The sequence below is a fragment of the Cydia strobilella genome, chromosome Z (genome assembly GCF_947568885.1).
Source record: "Cydia strobilella chromosome Z, ilCydStro3.1, whole genome shotgun sequence".
Taxonomy (NCBI): Eukaryota; Metazoa; Arthropoda; class Insecta; order Lepidoptera; family Tortricidae; genus Cydia; species Cydia strobilella.
In genome coordinates, this window is record NC_086068.1 from 47,307,176 (window position 1) to 47,319,974 (window position 12,799).

Here is a 12,799-nt window from a genome sequence, read left to right on the forward strand (position 1 = left end):
CGGATTATATCTCGTATATTGAATTTATAGTACAACCCGACGTTTCGAACCCTTTACAGCGTTCGTGGTCAACGGGTGACTGAGGAAAAACTACAAAATGCAAAAATACCCACATACTAAAATAATGAACCATCATAAACTTTAAGGATGGTTGTACATGCAAAATCGGTTCATAAGGCTAATTATACAATACAACTATTTTCAAGTAAAGATATAAAGCTATACGCGATAAAGCTACGCCGGCTCCAACCCTACACCTCTGACCCGAGAAGATTTAATTCCCTCCTATATTGTAGGAGGGTATCCCAATATGGAACCCGCAACAAACTCGGCGGGACACATCTTTTCAAAACATATTATACTCAGAATGTCCAACATCATCCAACACAAAGGTCTCACAGTCTATGTCTCGCTTGTTCCTTTATGAGATGAACTACCGGATCCCAAGCTGGTGGTAGAGAAAAGCCATCTTCCCTATTAAAGTTTGGATATTTCGTAATCTCAATGGCCTCGCGCAACATTCTGGGTATGTATCGCTTCTCCTTGGCAAGAACCAGAGGCTGAGTGACTCAGTGACTGATGGCTTTATCCATGACATGCTCTCAGACTGCAGACCTAGGTCGACGGTGCTTGACATCAGCTATGTGTTCCTTCACCCGAGTGGAAATGCTCGGTTTCGTCTGCCCGACTTATGATAGGCCACACTCATAGCAAAGAGGATATAATAGTAAATTTTGTAGCCACAGTAAATTCACTGCCATCTATCGACACGCGATTAAAACTAATAATGAAGATGTATAAAATAAATGTTTTTTTTATTTGCATTAATTAATTTTATATGATTTTGACCCATGTTCTTTCACTGATATGAGTTAAAATTGTTATATAACAAACAAATCCGTCAACGCCATCTATTCGAGAGTAGGCCAAAGGTAGTGGCGCCATCAGTTCGAGAATCAAATTTTCTTGGTTTACGAGACAGGTTTTTTCCTTAGACATGCCTTAGACTGCCTCCATCTATTACGGAGTTATATCTATCTTTGTAAACTTCACACTTCACAGTATACGCGATATAATCCGTTTTTATAGTTAAAATTTCATGAGTAACTATCGCGATTCGCGGTAACCGAAGACAAATATTATTTCAAATATTGTTGACGATGTCCTGATATTTCGTAAAAACGATCTTGCCCGGGCGCGACGTCGGCCACGATGCCCACGATCGTAAGTATTATATAAGGCCTGACGGCAGAATAAGTGTAATAAGTAATGCAGTAAATAGTAAAACAAATACTTCTGCACAACACGTATAATTTGTAAAGCACATACGAACACCACTAAAAAGAGACCACTAGATTTTTTTAGTGGTGTTCGGACGTGCTTTACAATATAACCAAAACAAATTATTTTTCTGACGGTCCGCTTTCCGCACTGGCGTGAACTGGTGTACGTGCGAAAGATAACGGCGTATAAATTTAGCTGTAGAAGGAAAGAAATGGATTAATGAGATGGAGATTATGGACGATAATGGCTGTTTCAACGGGTGATAGGTGCCTAAATTTAATGCCGAATATTAGTTTCGCTTGACAATTAGGGGCAATTAAAATTTTGAAAATGCCGTAAAGAAATGCGGAATACGGATAACAGCGGCTTTACAGAATTAAAAGAAATATGGCACAAAAAATAACAATGAACAATTATAGGGTTATTAAACGGGAACCGATTCCATAACGTTAAAAAATATTCAAGCTCCGAAATTGAAAAATATTCGCAGACCACAAACAGATCTTTCCACGCCAATCTCAAAATCCATCTCAAGCCGTAATAACATATACTAATCTATGCTCAAGCCCTCCGAAGAAAACTAATTTCTTTTTTCCGAATCAGAATTGAAATTCAAAATTCAACGCAATTGGGTAGGTAAAGTTTTGTGAAGAATAGGCAAATTATATTTTTATCCGATAGTATTCGTCATAACGATCACGGAAATGCAGCTCTTTTATTTTTATTTCGTATTATTTATTAAATATATATTTTTAAGTGACCGAGATGACGTTTGTGAAATTTAACAGCAGATCGCACTAATGCCTGTGCACGTGATTTAATTGATGAGATAGAAAAAAAAACGATGACAACTGTCAGTGTCAGTGTCACTTAGCCTTAGCTGTCATTGCCGAAAAATAACGGCCCAACCTTTCTGTTACCTTGCGTTTTGCGATTTAGTGTTATCATTGAGATTTTTGACGACCTCAGCACGACCCAAAGACTTCTGATTCGCCACGACATCTGCGAGTATTTGGACAAAGATTGAATCTACTTTCGACAACTTGGCACTGCTTATTGGACAACGTTTTCTTCCCTTACGACGACCCGACCCCTGCGCTGACCCTTGGACCACAGACAATATAACATTGTCTGTGCTTGGACTAATAAATGAGTAAATTAAGATCGCAGACACCATGGAACCAGAATCTGAAAACGCACGAATGGATCTACAATATTACAGGGATGAACTTGTGTTTTGTGCCGTCGTGTAAGAAGAGCAGACGAGACTTTACCACGTCGGCTTATTTAAGCATACCAAAGTCTTTACAAGCGATTTGGTGCCAAGCATTGGAGATATATTGCCCAAAACGCAACTTATATGTATGTGAGGACCATATCAATGTAAGTATTGTTTATAATAATCTACATATGTGGTATTTTCGATAAAAAGGGACCTTATTGTCGATGGCGCTTACGCCATTATAAACGATGCTCCGATATAAATACAATGCCGCGCGTCGCTGTGCGGCGTAAGCGCCATCGACAATAAGGTCCCTTTTCATAGAAAATGTCCCATATTAAGATTCTAGTCTTTAATGTAGGTCCTTTTTGGCTACCAAGTTGCCGTGTTCTTTCGTTAACATCATTATTCTTCATTTGTCAAATATTACATATTTTTTACACATTGCTACTGTAGGTATTACTGTCTAAAATCATAACCCTCTAGCTGCAGTTTAAGGAATGCTGTTTAAAAACTTAAAATCACTTTAAACAAGTTCTTTAAGGCTTGTGTAATTAATTTACTCACAACCACCTTGGATCATTTTGTGTTAGTGACAGTATTGATCTTAAGGGTAATGAGTAAACATTTTTAAATGTTATTGAACAAAAGTTTTATCGTTTCAGGAAACTGCTTGCAACTGTTTCTTCGAAAGAGACACCTTCCAAAGCCGAGGTAATACAAACCAAAGTGATCACCAGCTTGCGGGTACACGTGGAATTTGTCATACGGCGGTTAAGGGAATTCGCATTCTTGGAGCCTCACTCGACTGTAAAGCATAATCATGTCAAGTATGTAGATGAAGCCGTTTTGATAGCATGTGCTCTAGTAAACTTGCAAAGCTGTATAATAAAAATCCAATAATTTTTGTCTCGTTTTATTATATAAATCCACAAATGAATATCCTTTTATCATAAACAGACACTTATCTAATAAATCATATAATAAGTATTAGGGGACATCCTACATGAAGATCGACCTAGCCCCAAACTAAGAAAAGTTTGTAATTACAGTCGCCATCAGATATATCAGACCGGCTAAAGTTCTCACACATACCTGAGCGTGAGGGTATGTGTTCAGATATTTTTGAGCACATCGGCTGCTCCGATATATCTGATGGCGACTGTACTAAGGGTACTAGGAGACGATATACAACATACCAATATAGATAAATACATACTCATATACATAAAAAACACCCATGAGTCAGGAACAATATCTCTCTTGATTATTCAAAACCTGATGAGAAAGTTGTATTTTATCCACATGTGGGGCAAAGTAATCAGATGCAAATTTTGAGTTGTTTCCTTAGGTTAGCTGGTGGAATTGACTTTTAAATGATGATTTTGAATGATCATTTGGATTTGTTGTTTGATATCTTATAGTTAATGTTTTCTTTGGGTTGGTATGGTGAAAATTTTTGTTTTACTCGGGGGCAAAATTTGTTTAATCCTTGTGCTTTGAAACCCTTGCAACGCTCAAAATTCCACTTAAACAACAACTTTGCCCCCTTGTAAAACAAATAACGATTGCTCATCACACAAATACCAGGGGCCCATTTCTCGAACGGTAAGGTACATACCTGCGTCAAGCCACAAGGGCCATTTTAATACAAATCTAAATATTTTGTAGAAATGAAGAACAAGAATAAAACGTAGGTTATTATAGTACTTAATATTCACTTTATTGACCGTCTGAAAAAGTAATTCACTGTGACCCACTCTCCCCTAATTTGAGATTTAGTTATCACTAATCACTACACTACAATGATTTGAAGTTTGAAAAAAAAAATACATTCTGAGATTCAGGCATTTAGGCACTAGGTATTCCGTTATGAGATCTAGGAACTTTGGTAAATGGGTAAAATTAAATAAACATTTATAGCGCCCCGGCTTCGCACGGGTTACACAAAAGCTTAATGTGGGCTGTACACACTCGGGTTCGGCCTGTCTCGGGGTGTCTCGATAACCGATTCTGTGTGCCTTTGGGCACTTATTATAAGACTTTATTTACCAGCTGATGCAGGGCAATCCTCACTATCACATGATGCATCATTAACATTTTTTTTTTTTTTAGTCTAAGTGAACGGTCACAATATAATTTTTTTTTCTTAATTTGGTCTCCGGTACAACTTTAGCCCGAAGAATACATTCTGTGTTGCTTCTTTTTATTTCGACATAGCCTACATTATTTTCCACATATCCGTTCCTTGATGCCCTAAAACAATAAAAAATGAATGAAGTTAAGGTTTAAGGTGTATATAGACTAAACATTGCAGGTAAAATATAAATAACAAAATGTTTAATGTATGTATTTCACTGATACGTACAGGAGGGCCTTCGCTCCTCTAATTTCGGCGGCATTGTGCTTATCACTGTTATGATAATAATTTAAAATCATAACTAGGTCCATGTGGGGCAAGTTTGTAGAATCTGCTCGCATAAAATCGCTCATCCTTCTTGCAAAACTCAGTCCAGGGTCTGCGCAAGGGTAGGGTCGTCGTGAAGGCAAGAAAACGTCCAATATGCAGTGCCAAGTTTTTGAAAGTAGATTTAATTTTTGTCCAAATACTCGCAGATGTCGTGGGGAATCAGAAGTCCGTGGCTCGTGCTGAGGTCGTCGAAAATCTCAATGATAACCATATGATAACACTAAATCGCATCAGAATATGCTTTAGTTATTCAGTTCAGTTTTTGGTTCTTATGGCATCTGTCCATTGGGACAATTTTGCCAGCATCAAGGTTGTGGGAGCAGAATTTCAGTATCAGAACTTGATTCAGTCCGTGTAGATGCTTGATCGGTTGAAGAATCTAAACTACTATAGGAATAAAAATAGAAAAAATGGACGGCCAGAAAAACCAATAGAAACTATAGAAAGTAATGAGCCAACTGCCAGGATCAACTTTAGTTATTATTGGAGGCGATCATCCCAACTGCGTAACTGCAACTTTCGTGTGCGTCAACTGCCGTGGTAACCACATATCGATGGCGAAGATCTGCCCAGTATACCAGAAAGAGAGGAAGCTACGGGAGTTGATGTCCGAATTCAACTGTACATACAGAAAGGCATTGAGCCTTTACGCAGCCCCTATACCAAGACCACTGGAGGAAGAAAATCCGTACATGAATAGTCACTCATTCCCTCCAGTCAAGCATAGTCCTCCACCAGGCTCTGATAAATCGCCATGTGTTTTATCGTACAGTAATGTTCTTTCAGAAGGAAGAGTCAATCCTATTCTGAATCATCAAGTTCAGGATCCAGTACCTGGTACTTCCAAGCCTGGATCGTCAGAACAAAAAATTAAAATTAAAACTAAAAACGAGAAAAGGAAGAAAACCGCTGTTGACCCTCCCAAGATAGAGTGGAATGCAGAAATTAACGCTCAAAGTGACAATGTCAATGGACCTCACGAGAACGAGAACGATCGGAAAACGACATTTAACGAGCTGTTAAGACGGGTAAAGGAGGTGATTTTCCTAAATAGTATAAGTATCCAAGATAAAATTCAAGGCGTTATTAAATTATGTGTGGAATGGCTGGTGATTCTGGCGGCAGGATTTTTTTCAGACTCAAGTATAGTTAAAGGTTTTTTACAGTTTGTTAATTATGGCTAGTTCTAGTAATTCCATTAGTTTAAATATTATCCAATGGAATGCCCAGAGTCTGTTAGGCAAGCTTAAATCGTTTCAAGAATTGTTAAGATTACAAAAAGTTCATATTGCTGTGGTAAGTGAAACATGGTTATCTAAAGATTATAGCGTTAGAATTCATGGTTATCAGGTTTACAGGAAGGATAGACATGATGGTTACGGGGGTTTAATGATTCTCGTACACAACTCGATTCAATGTCTAATTTCAAATGTTGTCATTGGTAATGCAGGTATCGAGTTCCTGAAGGTTAAGCTTTTAAAATGCCGAGTAATTGAAAACATTGTTGCAATTTATTGTCCTAACAAAATAAATACAAGTCAAACGGATTGGGATGAAGTCTTTAGTCATTGTGAGCCGAAAACCTTAGTCCTTGGCGACTTTAACGGGCATCACTCTAGTTGGTCGTGTAAGACGGATCCAAGAGGTAATCAAATTTATAATTCTATTTTGGACAGTGACTTGTTACCACTTAACAGCGGAGAAACGACTTGGATGAGGTTATCCGACGGCGTGTTGCAAAAGTCCTCTCCCGATATTAGTTTGGCCAGCACAGATATAGCTCTAGACCTTAATTGGTCAATAGTTAATGAAACATTAGGTAGTGATCACTTTTTTATTAAACTTTCAACTAAACAACAATGCAATTTCAGCATCCCTGTTAAGAAAAGAAATTTCAAAAAGGCTAATTGGCAAAAATATAAAGAAGGTTTACAAGAACACTTTAAAAATTTTACGATCTGTAGTGACCATCAAGAAAATTATAATCAATTTATTCATCTCATTAATCAAGTAGCAGATATACATATCCCATATCATACATTTAATAATAACGTAAAGTCAGCATTTAAGCCAAAACCCTATTGGAACCAAAAGCTATCGGAAGCTATAGCCAAACGCAGGCTGGCGTTAACCAGGTTTCGTAGGAATCCTACTCCAGGTAATCTAGATATTTTACGAGACAAGACTTCTAAGGCCCATAATGATCTGTGTGGAACTATTCGAAAGGGTTGGCAAGATCTATGCTCTTCAGTCGATGCAAGTACTACTTCGAGTGAGATGTGGAGGAAAATGGCCTGGATGAAGGGCTACAGAGCTCCTAGACAGTACATTGACCCAGTACTAGCATAGGAACTACTATGTTCACTGTCTCCAGATTACGCCGTCCCACCTTCACCGTTGCTTTTGGATTATGAGTCTCCCATTGATATTGATATCTCTATGCAGGAGTTAAATAAGTGCATTAAACTCAAGGATACCTCCCCTGGGTGTGATGACATTTCATACTCTATGATTAGACATCTTCCAGAAAATGGCAAAAAGATATTGTTGTGTCTATATAATAACTTTTTCGTTAACGGATTTGTCCCTAATCAATGGAAAGATATTGGTATTATTCCTATTCCAAAACCGGGCAGAGATCCGAGCCAAATATCATCATTACGACCTATTTCATTAATATCGTGTGTATGCAAAATCTTTCACGCAATTATCAACCATAGAATCGAGTGGCTTCTAGAGCGTAATAAGGAGTTCTCCGAAAATACTATGGGGTTTAGGAAATGTAAATCATGCTTAGATAATTTAAGTGTCCTAGTTACTAGGATTCAAATTGGCTTCGCAAAAGGATCATCAACTTTGGGTTGCTTTTTAGATATTGACAGTGCCTACAATAATATTGATAATACAGTGCTACTCTGGACTCACTAAAAGTAGGACGTAGAGTATGCAACTACCTTTGGAATTTTTTGAAGCATAGATACCTCAAAATACAATTAGATGATTTAGTTATAGAAAGATCGACAGGTCGCGGTTTAGCCCAAGGGGACCCGCTATCGCCATTACTATTTAACATAGCCACTATGAAGATCTGTAAAATCCTTGAGAAGGAGATATTCATTTCACAATATGCTGATGATTACGTTCTTTATTGCCATTGTAAAAACCCTGCTGAAGGAGAAGTTAGAATCCAGCAGGCTTTAGATAAGATACAGACTTTATTTTTAGACATAGGTCTAGAGATTTCTCAGAGTAAAAGTAAAGTTTGTTTGTTTAAAAGGGGGTTTAAAAAAGATAACATTTCTATTAATATTTACAACCAAGTACTAGAAGTTGTGGATACCGTTAAATACTTGGGCCTTTGGCTTGACCGAGGCTTGCGATGGGGGAAACACATAAATGAAATTAAAGTTAAAGTTATTAAATTTATAAATACATTTAAAGTGTTAGCGGGAGCGGGATGGGGAGTGCACCAAGTTCATTTAAGGCGTCTGTACATTGCAATGATAAGAAGTAGGCATGATTATGCAAGTTTTTTATATGGAAACAGCGCTGCAACTAATTTAGCTAGGTTAGACACACTACAAAACACTTGCTTACGAATAATAGGAGGGTTTATAAAAAGTACGCCTATCCATGTGATGGAATCAGAACTGAGTTTACCTCCGCTAGCAATTCAGAGACGGTATCTTGCAGGTAAAATGTTGTTAAAATCTAAATCTCTATGTACAAATTCCCTACCAGGACTTCTGACGGATTTGAAAAACTCTTTTGATTACCTTTACTGGCGTAACAAAACCAAACCGTTACTTGGACTTGTATTTAACGAGTTTAAGGACACCCCGGTATACTGTAGTAACCAGTTAGAAATGTTTTCACTCGATACCTGGGTTACTAATATAGATTTAAGTAACTGTCTAATATCAAATGTTGATAAAATCGATAAAGCTAAACGTAAGTACGACGGTTCTCAGTTACGAAGTATATGCAATTCAATGCTTACAGACACTTATCATGAGTATTATAAGATATTTACAGACGGATCTAAAACAGATATTGGTAGTGGAGCAGCGTTCTTAGATTGGCAAACCGGAGAAGTAATTAAACTACACATTAAGGACAATATTTCGATAATGGCTATTGAAATGATCGCAATTGCAGAGTCACTATCATATATTGACAGCATCAACAGTCATAATAAATTTGTAATTTTAAGGATTCAAAATGCACTCTTCAACATTTGAACCGCTGTACTTACGTCTTTAGGGGCATTTGTATTTGTATTTATTTATTCATGAACAATATAATTGTATTTGAATATAATTACATGCTAAGTTCCTTAAATCTAGGTCCTTAAATCTAAGAATTATACAATCTAACATGCAGAACAATATCAGACGTTCCAGTAGCTTACACAATAATTCGTCTAATACTTAAACTCTGCGCTGCCAAAAAGAAAGTTATTTTACAGTGGATTCCCTCCCACTGCGGTGTTGTGGGGAACGAGGTGGTGGATCGGTTGGCTAGGGAAGCAACCGAAATGGGTGACAATTGCCATAATGTTCCTTGGTTTTCTGATGTTCTGTTTAAGGTCAAAAATATGTGCTTTGACATGTGGTCCGAATATTTTGACGAAAGATCTCGCACAAAGGGCATATGGTATAAAACGACCCAACCCACACTCCCTCGTGCTCTATGGTTCTCTTTCTGTAGGATGAACAGGCAGAATTTAATTGTTGCTCTTAGATTGCGATCTGGCCACATTCCTTTAAATAGCTATGCGTTTATGATGCGTAAAGTTGACTCGCCCAAATGTAATTTATGCGGAGTAGTTGAAGACGTGTTTCATGTTACAATGGAATGTCGCCGAGGTGCTGCGCAGCGTCGACTGCTTAATGTCAGGTGCTATGACCTCGGCAGGGTCAATAGTATCCTGGCTTGTCCAGCCTCAGAAGAGGCTGGGCTTCTTTATAATATGGTCAAAGACATCATTCAACTTAGAAATAGTGAAAGTTAGTCTGTTGTAGTTTTTTTAGAGAGCCACTATGAGGGTGGCATTTGTTTAAAACTTAAAACCCTCTATAAATAAATAAAGATTAAAAAAAAAAAAACTAGTTATTATTCTGAGGTTATTTTTCGGCAATGACAGCTAAGTGACACTGACAGTAGACATCGTTTTTTTTTCTATCTCATCAATTAAATCACGTGCACAGGCATTAGTGCCTGATCTGCTATTACATTTCACAAACGTCATCTCATCTCGGTCACTTAAAAAAATATATTTAATAAATAATACGAAATAAAAATAAAAGAGCTGCATTTCCGTGATCGTTATGACGAATACTATCGGATAAAAATATAATTTGCCTATCTTCAAAAAACTTTACCTACCCAATTGTAACCTGCCTATATCGAAAATATCTCAGTCCAAAAAAGGTTCCATGTGTTTTTTAGAGCGCCATCTAACCGTACTTGCGTGAATCAATTCACACTGTACGACACGACTAAACAACCAAGCAAACTAGACATGACAGACAAGCAAGTAGTTTCCAAAATTGACGACAGATGTAGCGTCATGCTACAGTATATAATAAGCCCTTTACTCCAATGGGGTTGGCAACTGTTATTATACTACTCTTTGAAGCGGTCACTTTAAGAGATTGCGATCCTTTCTATACCATCCATAATAAAAAAGTACCATGTACTATAGACAATATACTACAAGCCCACAATGTATGTACAAACTATGGCATACTGCATACTACACACTTGGGCGAATATTTTTGAGGAAAATATACTCTGTCAAGCAATTTCCGTCAGTATAAAAGAGTGGAAAATTTAAAAATGTAGGTGCGAATAGAATAGAATAGAATAATGTTTTATTGTATAACTGTGTTCGTACAAAGGTGGTAATTAAAAATAATAAGTATCAACAGTTGCCTGCTAGGGCGTACAATTATGGTAGACAATCTACCTATCTTAAAACTAAACTTATACTTAAGTACCTACATCGTTATATATATAGGTACATAGGTGTTTGTTAACTTGCAAAAAATTCATTGATATCATAAAATACTTTATCTATCAGCCAGTTCTTGAGCTTTCGTTTGAACATAAATCCGTCTAGCGCTTTCATGTCTAGAGGGAGATGGTTGAAAATACGGATAGCCATAACAAAAGTGCTCTTTTTGTACATAGAGTTGTTAACCCTTGGAAGGTTTATATCGTATTTGTACTGGTCTCGTATATTGCTTTTTAAAGATGACTTATTTATAAAATATGCAGCTTGACTTTTTATGAATAAACATAGCTCTTGGATGTAAATACATGTCAAAGTTAAAAGACGTTTTTCTCTAAATACAGTACGAAGCGATTCCTCAGTGCGCATACGGCAAAGAGTAGTATAATATGCATACGGTATACAGTTTTTAAGCATTTTTTTGTAGTTTAAATGTTTTTTGAACATCGACAGAATTGCCCCAATAAATAACTCCATATGAAAGTAGTGGATACACACTTCCATAATAAGCATTTATTACTACAGTTTCGGAACATGTTTGTGAAAGTATTGATAAGGCATAACAACTACTTGAAATCTTGCTATTTATGTACTCAATATGAGTCTTCAAATTTAAATGAGAGTCTATTTTAACACCAAGAAAGCTAGCACTTGCAATTTCCTCAATAGGAGTTCCTGCGTCAGATATATCTAAAGGAGTTGGTGGAGTTTTATAATACCTAAATTGAATCAGCTTCGTTTTACTTAGATTCACTTTAAGATTTAGAGTCTCAAGCCAATCTAGAATTGTTCTAAGGCTGCGCTTAATATTATAGTTCATATCTGTATCCCTATTTTCACATGAAAATAATATAGTCGCATCATCTGCAAACATCACACATGGTTCCTCAATTTGATTTGGAAGTTCGTTAAAATAAATAAGGAAAAGAAGTGGACCCAATACGCTTCCCTGAGGTACCCCCAGTAAAACCTTTTGAAAGGTAGATTGTTTGTGCTCAATTATTTTGTTTTGCCTATCATATTGTTCAAGGGTTATTGTTCCATAGGAAATTTTAATTTCGCGCCTTTTTCTACTGAAAAACTTGTTTGTTTGACCAGTATTATATTCTTTGGTTTGACCCATGAAGTTATACCTAAAGCCCCCCATTCACATTCTTACATGCATGGTAGTCCGCCTCGCCGTCCGCCTCATTATGTAGGATTGTGAATGTGGCGCGGACTACATGGCGTCCTACAAAACCCAGGTAGGATGCCTCTTGGGTCCTACAAGTCCTACAAGCCCCGCCCACCGCTTGCAGTCCGCCGCGCAGGATTGACTGTGGTATGACGTCCTGCGTAGCAGGACTGTCATGTAGCGAATTGGACCGTGAATGTTAATGCAGGACTGCAGTCCGCCATTTACTTTACGATAAAAACACGGGCTTAGCAGGTTTTATTGAAATATATGAAGGAATTCGCTGTGTATGTGATTTACAAATAGCACATAACCGTATTGCAAGAGCACCGACACGAGGGCCTACCGCGAAAAGCGAGAAGCGTAATTTCTTTATCTGCCTCTCTATCACTAGATATTCTAGACTATCGCAAGAGCGATAGGGAGGCAGATAGCGAAATTTCGATTTTCCTTTCGTGGTAGGTCCTCTGGTAGGTAGGGTAGGACTGCAATGTAGGAAGTGTGTGAGCTATATCCTACTCCGCAGTCCTGCGAGGCGGACTGCATTGTAGGTGTGTGTGTGTGTGTGTGTGTGTGTGTGGGGGGGGCTTTAAGCCCGCTACAGACTACGCGGCGCGAAGCCGCGAAAGTGAG